This window comes from Apus apus, chromosome 6, assembly GCF_020740795.1.
Source record: "Apus apus isolate bApuApu2 chromosome 6, bApuApu2.pri.cur, whole genome shotgun sequence".
NCBI classification, from domain to species: Eukaryota; Metazoa; Chordata; class Aves; order Apodiformes; family Apodidae; genus Apus; species Apus apus.
This window is the reverse complement of record NC_067287.1, coordinates 34412968-34421907: the sequence shown is the minus strand read 5'-3', so window position 1 is coordinate 34421907 and position 8940 is coordinate 34412968. Positions and strand designations below refer to the sequence as shown.

The 8940-nt window shown below is 41.6% G+C and overlaps 1 long non-coding RNA gene across 1 annotated transcript; it reads left to right on the top strand.

Annotated features, from left to right (window-relative positions):
* The first annotated feature begins 393 nt into the window (after nucleotides 1–393).
* Nucleotides 394–8744, top strand: LOC127386738 (uncharacterized). The gene is made up of 3 exons (XR_007889961.1): nucleotides 394–484; nucleotides 4705–5032; nucleotides 8340–8744. It is a non-coding gene; the product is annotated as an uncharacterized LOC127386738 (long non-coding RNA).
* Nucleotides 8745–8940: the final 196 nt, after the last annotated feature.

Sequence of the window (8940 nt, the reverse complement as noted above, 5' to 3'; positions counted from 1 at the left end):
CAGAGCTCTCTGGCATGGTAATACAGCTGTGCCTTTGGGTATTCAGGTTTTGTTTGAAATTACTTTTAAAACCTGTCAGATGGTAATTGTTTAGAGGAATAAAATGAAGAAATCACAATGATGCTCTTGATCTCCTTCAGGCAACAAAACATTTTGGCTCCCATCTCTGAGGGAAAATTGGAAAGTTTGAAAACTTCATTTTCAAATGAATAGTTTGAATTTTTCTGTTGGCATTGATGCTAACATATGCACTGTGTGGATGCCAAGTATTCTGCATGTCAGGGTATCAGCACTAATTTTGGGAAACAGGACTCTTCCAAAGGAGGACCCTAGGGAGTTAGTTGTAATTTAAAACTTCTCTTTATTTCAGCGGTGTTGGGTATGACATGGAAGGCCAACGATGACAGAGGCAATGCTGCAGGATGGAATGAATTGTCTGGCCCACAGGACTATTGGAGGAAGCACCATGCTCCAGCCTGTGAAGGTATGACTGACAAAAATTCTTGACCTTGGGAAATACCTGAAGTGAGTTCCGTGAATGAGATGCCATTGGCAGCGCTTCGTTCCTTCCATGACCTCATTGCATGGAAAAGGCTGACCTAGGGTAGGTAAAACTGGAAAACAGTTGTTGATGGTGTTGGATCTGTGTTGGAGTATTTGCTGAATTTGTTGTTCAGTTTTTTTGCTGGGCAGTAGAGGTACAAAGTAGGTTATGTGAGCCTAAGGGAACAGTTCCTGATGCTTGATGCAGGGACAGCGAAGAAGTCAGGGAAAACTGACTCTTAAAATCTCCTATTTTGAAATCCAAGCAGGTTTTGCTAACCTGCTGTATTTGATCTCAGTATCTGCTCTGTCATTCAAGTTCTGATTTCTTCTTCTATAGTGAAAAATACACTGTTTTCATGGAAACTTATATTGCTTCTGAAGAAGACCATAGCTAGTCTTCTAAACCTTTGTAAGTGGGTATTAATGGCATTACAGGACTCAAATGGAAAATAAATAGAGACATGCCACAGTTTGGCACAGGAAATGAACTGAAGCTTACAATTATTTAGTTCCCAAAATTTGCTCAGGAAATTGAACTTTGTTATGACGTCTGTTTTTTTCGAAGCCCATTTTGCGAAACAAGCATAGCACACAGAGAAGACTAGTGACTATTTTGGTCAGGAATGCTTGAAAAAAACATCTGTTTTCACAGGCTTTTATTAGAGCTGGTATACCAAGAGCCTGGATTTGTGTGGCTGAGGAGACATCTTTCAGCTATATTTTCTGAGGCAAGCATGGGATATAGTTCTGTTTTTGCCAGAGTGGGTGTTATGAATTCATGGAACTTAAAGGTAGAGCGAGATCTGGAAAAGCATTTTTATAATGGCTGTCATTCAGGCACCTAAAAATAAGATATCCAGGTTCAGTCTACAGCCTATTGTTTGTGTGTTTTCTTTTTACTTCTTTCTTGAATGAACTAGGAATGTCTTTGTTTGGTAAGGCTATTATTTCACTGTAACTCTGTACACAAAGAAGTACTTAGAAATATCTGCTCTGAATTAGCTTTTTATTTAACAATTAAATGCCTATTTTTTTAATGATGAACATAGCAACTTCAGTTAACCTTACGATTTCTATAGCAGAGTTGAAGTACTTGAATTACATCACTGCCTTCCTCCTTAGATCATTTCAAGTTGACGTTTCCATTTGTATAGTCTCTCCTCGTATTTATTTTTTATCTGAGCTTCCAGTTTATTAACATCTGTACCACTTCACAGTGCCACAGGGTGCTATTAGACAACCAGGTTACAAGGATGGAATCTAGCAGACAGATTTCAAATTCCTCACCCTTAGAAACAGAGCTCCAGGTACCAGGGAGACACATTCCTCCTCATTCTTCCAGACTCCTAAGTCTTTTATACTTGGTACCTCATCTTTATTCCAGACACCAGCACAGCAGACAAGCAAAGGAATTGTGAACTCTTTTCATACACGGCTTATCTTCCCTCACCGGTGTCTGCTGTTTATATCATACATAAATTTGTTGTTATAGCCTCATGGAATGGTTTGGGTTGGATGGGACCATTAAGATCACTGAGCACCAACCCCCCTGCATGGCAGGGACACCTCCCACTAGACCAGGTTGCTTCAAGCCCTATCCAACGTGGCCTTGAAGGCTTCCAGGGATGGGGCAGCCACAGCTTCCCAACCTGTGCTGGTGCCTTGCCACCCTCACTGAAAATGATTTCTTCCTAAGGACATAATGGTGCAGTGTTGTAATCCTGCAATGTACAAACCAACAGTTTTCCTCTGAAAGAAAATACAATCCTGGCTTGGCTCAGAGCAGGGCTCGAGCACATCTCCTAGGGTGATCAGCACCAGGCAGCCTGTGTCTGACAGGATGTTGTTTTGCCCTTCCTGCATTTAGAGTGGGGTGTGATGTACCAGAAGGGGATTCAGGTTGTCACCACCTCACAGTGACACTGTGACACTTGTGCACAGAGGGTGACAGCTGTCAAGCACAGGAACTGCTTCACTCCCCTGGCAGCTGAGCCCAGCCAGCACCTGCCCTGCTTGTCCTGGCGAATGCACTGAGCTGTTCACAGCAAGTTCCTCAGTTACTCCAGAGGAGCTGAAGAGCCCTTGTTCCACCTACTTGCTTCCTCATCCTCAAGTGCCTTGAGCTACAATGCCTGGAAATCTAGACAGGGAGCTTCACGTCTTGTAGGAGATGAGATTGAAGATTTATAGTGTGAGCTATCAAATGATGAAAGAGGTGGTAGAGTGGTTCCTCCTCCTGCTATTTTGTAAAATCTCGTCTTACACTTCAGACTGTGAGAGCAGTCTGTTTTGTTCCAGATCAGCCACAACATTTCGTGTGCAAATGACCTTTTTGCTTAAGTGAGGTAAATGGATCATATATATCTGTTTAAGATTCAACTGATTTAATTTTTGGTTTAGTTTTTGAACTGACCTTGTAGTCCTGAGGACATGAAATTTTATTAAACTTAAAATATGAAGCAGTGCAGCAAAGAAGGTTACACTGTAGTTATCATTAATGCCTGGTACACATTAATTGGCATCAAATACTGGTACGACGAATCACAAACATGTCATGGTTGGAAAGGACCTCTGAGATCACCGAGTCCAAACACTAACAACAACAAAAGAACAAAAAAACCCCAACCCTCCCAGAAAAAAACCTTCAACCACCCACAAAAAACTCCCATAACCTCAGTCATTAGAGCTTGCCGTGAAGTGCCACACGTGCAACGTTTCTTGAACACCTCCAGGGATGGTGACTCCACCACCGCCCTGGGCAGCTGTTTCAGTGCCTGACCACTCTTTCAGAATAGAAATTCTTCCTAATATCCAGTCTAAATCTCTCCTGGCACAACTTGAGACTATTTCCTCTGGTCCTGTCATTATTTACTTGGGACAAGAGGCCAACACCCTCGTCCCTACACCCTCCTTTCAGGTAGTTGTAGGGGGCAATGAGGTCGCCCCTCAGCTTCTTTTTCTTCAGATTAAACATTTCCAGTTTCCTCAGCCTGTCCTCATATAACTTGCTCTCCAGACCCTTCTCCAGCCTCATTGCTCTGCTCTGGACATGCTCCAGCACCTCAATGTCCCTCTTACAGTGAGGGGCCCAGAACTGAACACAGCACTCGAGGTGCTGCCTCACCAGTGCAGAGCAGAGGGGCACAACCACTTCCGTGCTCCTGCTGGCCACGCTGTTCCTGATGCAGGCCAGGATGATGTTGGCCTTCTTGGCCACCTGGGCTACTGATGGCTTATGTTATGCCAGGTGTCAACCCGCACCTTCAGGTCCTTTCTGCTGAAGTGTTAGGGACTGGACACATTTCTCATGACTTTCTGAGTCATTAATTCCATGTGCTGTGGGCATCTCTGGGTCTCCCAATGTGTGAGGAGCTGGCTTCGTTCCTTGTCCCATACTTTTTAGGTGCATCATGAAATTGAATTTCTAACAAAAGAGCTTGGGAATGTATTTTTGAGTATCAGAAAATACAGCCTCAGTAGCAAGCTCTTCTGGGAGTATTTCTTGATGTATCATTAAGGTCTGCACCCTGTGTGTGTTATGTGGTGATTGCTTGTAGGGAAAAAAAGATGTTCATAAATAATGTTGTGCACAGTTCATACGAGTAGATAATGCTGGAAATTAAACCATGATATAATTTCTTTATATGATTCTCAGTGGTGCACTGGGAATATATGGTTTCCTAAATCATACCTGAGCATCTCCAAAGGGTACATTATTCAATGTTTCATATTTCTCTGGCTGTGCAAAAACCCAGGACATGTCCTTACAAATGCAGCCTCAGTGAATTATTTTTATTTTTTTTAATATCCATAGTTTTATGCTGCATTATTTTCAATTTGTTTTCAGTATAAATAATAATAAAGAAAACACTGTTTTCTTTATTATCACTTTCCTTTTGTTAGCTTCCTTGTTCAGACAAACAACTGAGCCAGCATCATGGGAACAGTAGTAAACAAATAATAATATTAATAATAATAAAGCCTCTGTTCTTGTCAGCACACTAGTTAGCTCTGTACAATACCTTCAGCAGGCTTGGCTAGAAGGAAAGTTGATTATACATTTGCTAGCAGAATTTTCTTCTTTTTCAGGCTGAATGTTATTTTTCATTTAAGACAAGTGAGTTTCAAAAAAGGTTTTATTTCCACTCGTTTGCCCAGTATTGATTTAGGAAAAGAAAGCCCTGTTACGAAAGAAATGCAAATGGCTGAAGAAAGTCTCTCAGTATTTTGCCAAAGAATTACAAGTGTGCCAGACTGACACCTTGGAGACCAGATGTGACACACTGCATGAGCCAAAGCAGTGTGAGATACCTGCCTGTTCAGCTGCTTCAAGTAGGACCAGCAGTGATGGCTTCGAACGTGTCATCTCAAATCATCCATCAGACCCACCTGGCCCACCCATGACCTCCCACCAAGACATCTTTCCCTGCTGCCATCAAAGGAGATGTTGTGATGTGAATACATTTTTACTTACAACTGAGAGGAGGTAAACTTGGGTGGTTTTTTTGGTGTTTTTTTTTTTTCCCCTCTAAATTTAAATTTAATTTCTGTTCCTGCTTTTGCTTTTCCTTTTTAACACAGAATTATGACATAATAATTAGTAAAATGCTCAGGGCTGTCTCTAGCTCTCTAGCTTCCTCTCAGAACACCACCACAGGACATCAGAGGGATAAAATGAAATCATTTTAGCTGCAGTATTCCTGTATCTGACCAGAATATAAAGAAAAGATTATTTCTGATGAAGATGAATAGAATCATAGGATTGTGGGTTGGGTTGGAAATGACCTTAGAGATCTGACCCCGTCAGTGTCCCACAGGTACAGACCACTAAAGGAACAGGATGTGCAGTGGATGGCAAGTTTTCCAATCATCTTTCTCTTTGCTTCTTTTTGCTTGCACCAGTGGTCTCTCTCCTGTCAGGTGCGTGCTGGTAGGCACTGAAATGTGCTGTTTCAGTGGGATTGTGGTGAGAGTGACAATGTGTGGTCCTGATTCTAAGGGAGGACAGCCAGCCTTAATGCCATCTGAGGTCTAGGGGTGCTGCTGACACCTGTGCAAGCTCAGAAGAGAAGGCAAATCACTCTCTACTTGTACCTTTCACTTTTTTTGAGTAGTTGCATGGATTCTATGACTCAAGTCACAGAATCACAGAATTATGGAGGCTGGAAAAGACCTCCGAGATCATCAAGTCCAGCCTATGACCTAACCCCACCACATCAGCTAGACCATGGCACTAAGTGCCACATCCAGTCAATGCCAAGTTTCCAACCATCTTTTTTTCCTTCTATGAATAAACAGCCTTTTAAGAACAGTGTTTTTTTTTCCTTGGAAAATAACTGTCTTTGTTCCAGGTATGTGTTTGCACAGCCATCACTGCTGCACTCGCTGGACTAAATAGGAAATTTTTCATAGTTCAGTGGAAAGCAATTTCAAATGCAGTCCTGCTTCCATAGATGCTCTAAACATCCATTTTGATCAGTTAAAAAACATGGTTGCTTTTACTAAAAGCAGTGTCTGGGATGATTTTGTTTGGATTGTTCAACACGGTTGGTGTTGAAAACAGGAATGTCAGCATTCGAAAGATGGGCCTTAGGCACTAAGATTTTTTTAATAGCAAGCACAATTCTCATTAACAGGCAATTTTAAAAAGCAGTAACATTCATTTTTTGGACTATTAAGCATATAGAGTGTTTATATTTCCAGCAAAGAATGAACTAATGGAAAATAAAATTCTGTCATGCACTAGTGCCACAGCATTGCAACATAATGTATGTGAGGCTGATTACAATTCAGCCTTTCGACAGGATTATACATGATCAAAGCCTCTGGAGTAAGAACTATGTAGCTTAAATGACTGAAAACAATTTTAATGTTTAAGTTAGTCTTCTCTCTTGTTGTTTCAAAGCAAAGCTTGTTTCTTGTTCATGATGTGTTAAACTAAAAAAGCCTGTTTATCCCTTCCTAATTCCAGGCAGATGTGTTGACTGTCACATCCATTCCGTACGCAGCCAACTTAGGTGTGAGTTGCCAGTAGGATTAACCAGAGCAGCCTAAAATTATCATCCCTTTTTGATGTCTCAGTAGCAGATCAGTGCCAGGGCACAGAAAGGCAAAATGCTGTTCCTTGAAGCCAAGTCCCAGACAGGACCATCTCCCACAGGCAGCTGGAGCTTCCCTAAGGAGGAGGGATGAACACGTCCATGCAGACTTGGCTTTCCATGCTCACCTTCCCCTGACCATGAGAGAGTGACAATCACTCCAGAAGGCCTGGTGTGTGGTTATCCACCAAGGTCAGCACATCTCAAACAGTCAAACACCTCCTGTAGGACTCTTTCAGATGTTATCTTGATGATTTTAAGTCAGTAAAATGTCTTCTGAATTTTTATGACCGTGGGCACAATGCCAAACAAAAGTCTGTCCTCTTGAAAAAACTATTAATGAGGTAATGAGGTAACACTGAACCTTTGATTTAATTGTTTATCAGTATCCAAGGAAGACCTAGGAAATCACGAGCAGTCTTTTGGTTTTGGTACAGAACTCATGAAAGCAATCTCGCTCTCTTGCTTTTCCTAGGACCTAATATAAATTAGATATTGCTGTAGCCATGTTCAATATCTAAGAACTTTCTGGAGGGCCTGGTACAGAATGTTGCTTAATGCTCTGAACTCAAATGAGGGGCTTCACGAGGGTCAGAACATGTTCCTTTCTGCAACTACTTTCACCATTACATTGATTAATTTTTTTTCAAGAAACCATGTTCTGTTTTTTTTGGCAAACTAAACATGTTACTTGCTGCTGCTTCTTTGACTCCTACCAAAGGCAGCAGAGCAGAGCCCCAGTTTTCTCTTAGCTTTCTATTGCAGACACAGATGTGCAGGAGTTCTGACTTGACAGGTGCAGCACTGAGCTCTGGCCTCCATCCTGCCCTCCCTTCAAAGAGACATGGAAAGGAGCAGGGTCACTGCTCCACTGTACCTCGTGCTTACAGCTCGGCCATGGAGAGAATTACTGCAGTGCCAGGTCACTGCCTGCCCTCAGTGCCCCTCATCCTGCACATCTGCTTTTGCACCATCAGCAGATGTGGCCGAGGAAAGACACAGAACCCAACCCAGCAGGAAACCTGTTTGGAAGTGATAGTAGTAGAAAAAAACAACACACAGAGGGACTGGTGAATAACTTGACTTCCTTGAAGAGCTAATACTGCCTTCAGGAAAAATTTCAAAAGCAAAATGAATAGTATCACTAGACATACCAAAAAATGGTGTGTCCTCTCCTTTTGTCCCCTTCCTTTTTTTTCCCCTCCCAATTTCTTCCAACACTGGATGGGGGCAAATACAAAGTATTCTGGCCATAATATCCATTAATTGTCTTGTCAACGCTTTTAGAAATAGACAACTTTTGTTTGTTTGTTTGTTTTCCTTGTTAGGAAATTATTTGTTGTCAGAGGCCCCCAAGTCTTCCTAAAAATAAATTTGTTCTATATATAGTTACCCAAAAATAGAATAGAAAAGGACTGTTCTGTTTTAGAACTGTTATAAAATACCTGATCTCAAAAATCTACCACCATCAGAGTACTTTAGCTGCCTTTTAGCAAGAAATTATGCTTAAACTTAGGGAGTAGAGAGACCAGCTCTCTAAATTAACACTTCAAAGGTGTTAGCTGATGTAAAAAGGCACAGAATTTGCACAACACTTAACCCGCGTGTTTTCCTGCCTTCTTTCTTTGGAAAGCATTAGAGGAAAGTGTTGAACAAGCAACTTTTGACACTGAGTGTTGCAAAATATCTCTGCAGAACATTCAACTCCGAAAAGCTTCCAGCCCATTGATATGCATCACTTGGAAACTGTGGACTGCCCTGGAGGCAACTGCACAACATCTGCTGTGAACACATGAAATCCTGCTCCCACTGAAAAGTCAGCTCGACACTTGGTTTAATGGAGCCCAGATCTCAATTTGGTCAGTGGGGTCAGGTACAGCCTGGACAATCAACAGCATAAAAATCAGCAAGTCAGCAAACTTCTGGTATGAGAAACATGAAAGATTCAGGCACAGAAATGAATGCTACAATTAAAAAAAAAGTAAATTAAAAAACCTGGCCCTCAGTGTTGTCACAGCAACAGAGTATTTACAGCTAATCAGGCCATACACCCCAAAATAACTTTAATGAGCCTGCCAATGCTTGCAACATGCACTAAGTTTAAAAAAATGCATTTAAAATTGTCTAATTTCTTTTTCTGAAGACCCCCAAGATCCTGAATAAAAAACCAATTTAGTGAATGCCTGAATAAAACAGTTAAATTTTCTAGCTGAAGACAGGCAACACTACTGAGCAGCCTTTCTTCAGCTTCTTGTACAATAGCAATGAACCTTCAGATGGGAGTGCTAGTGTGCCT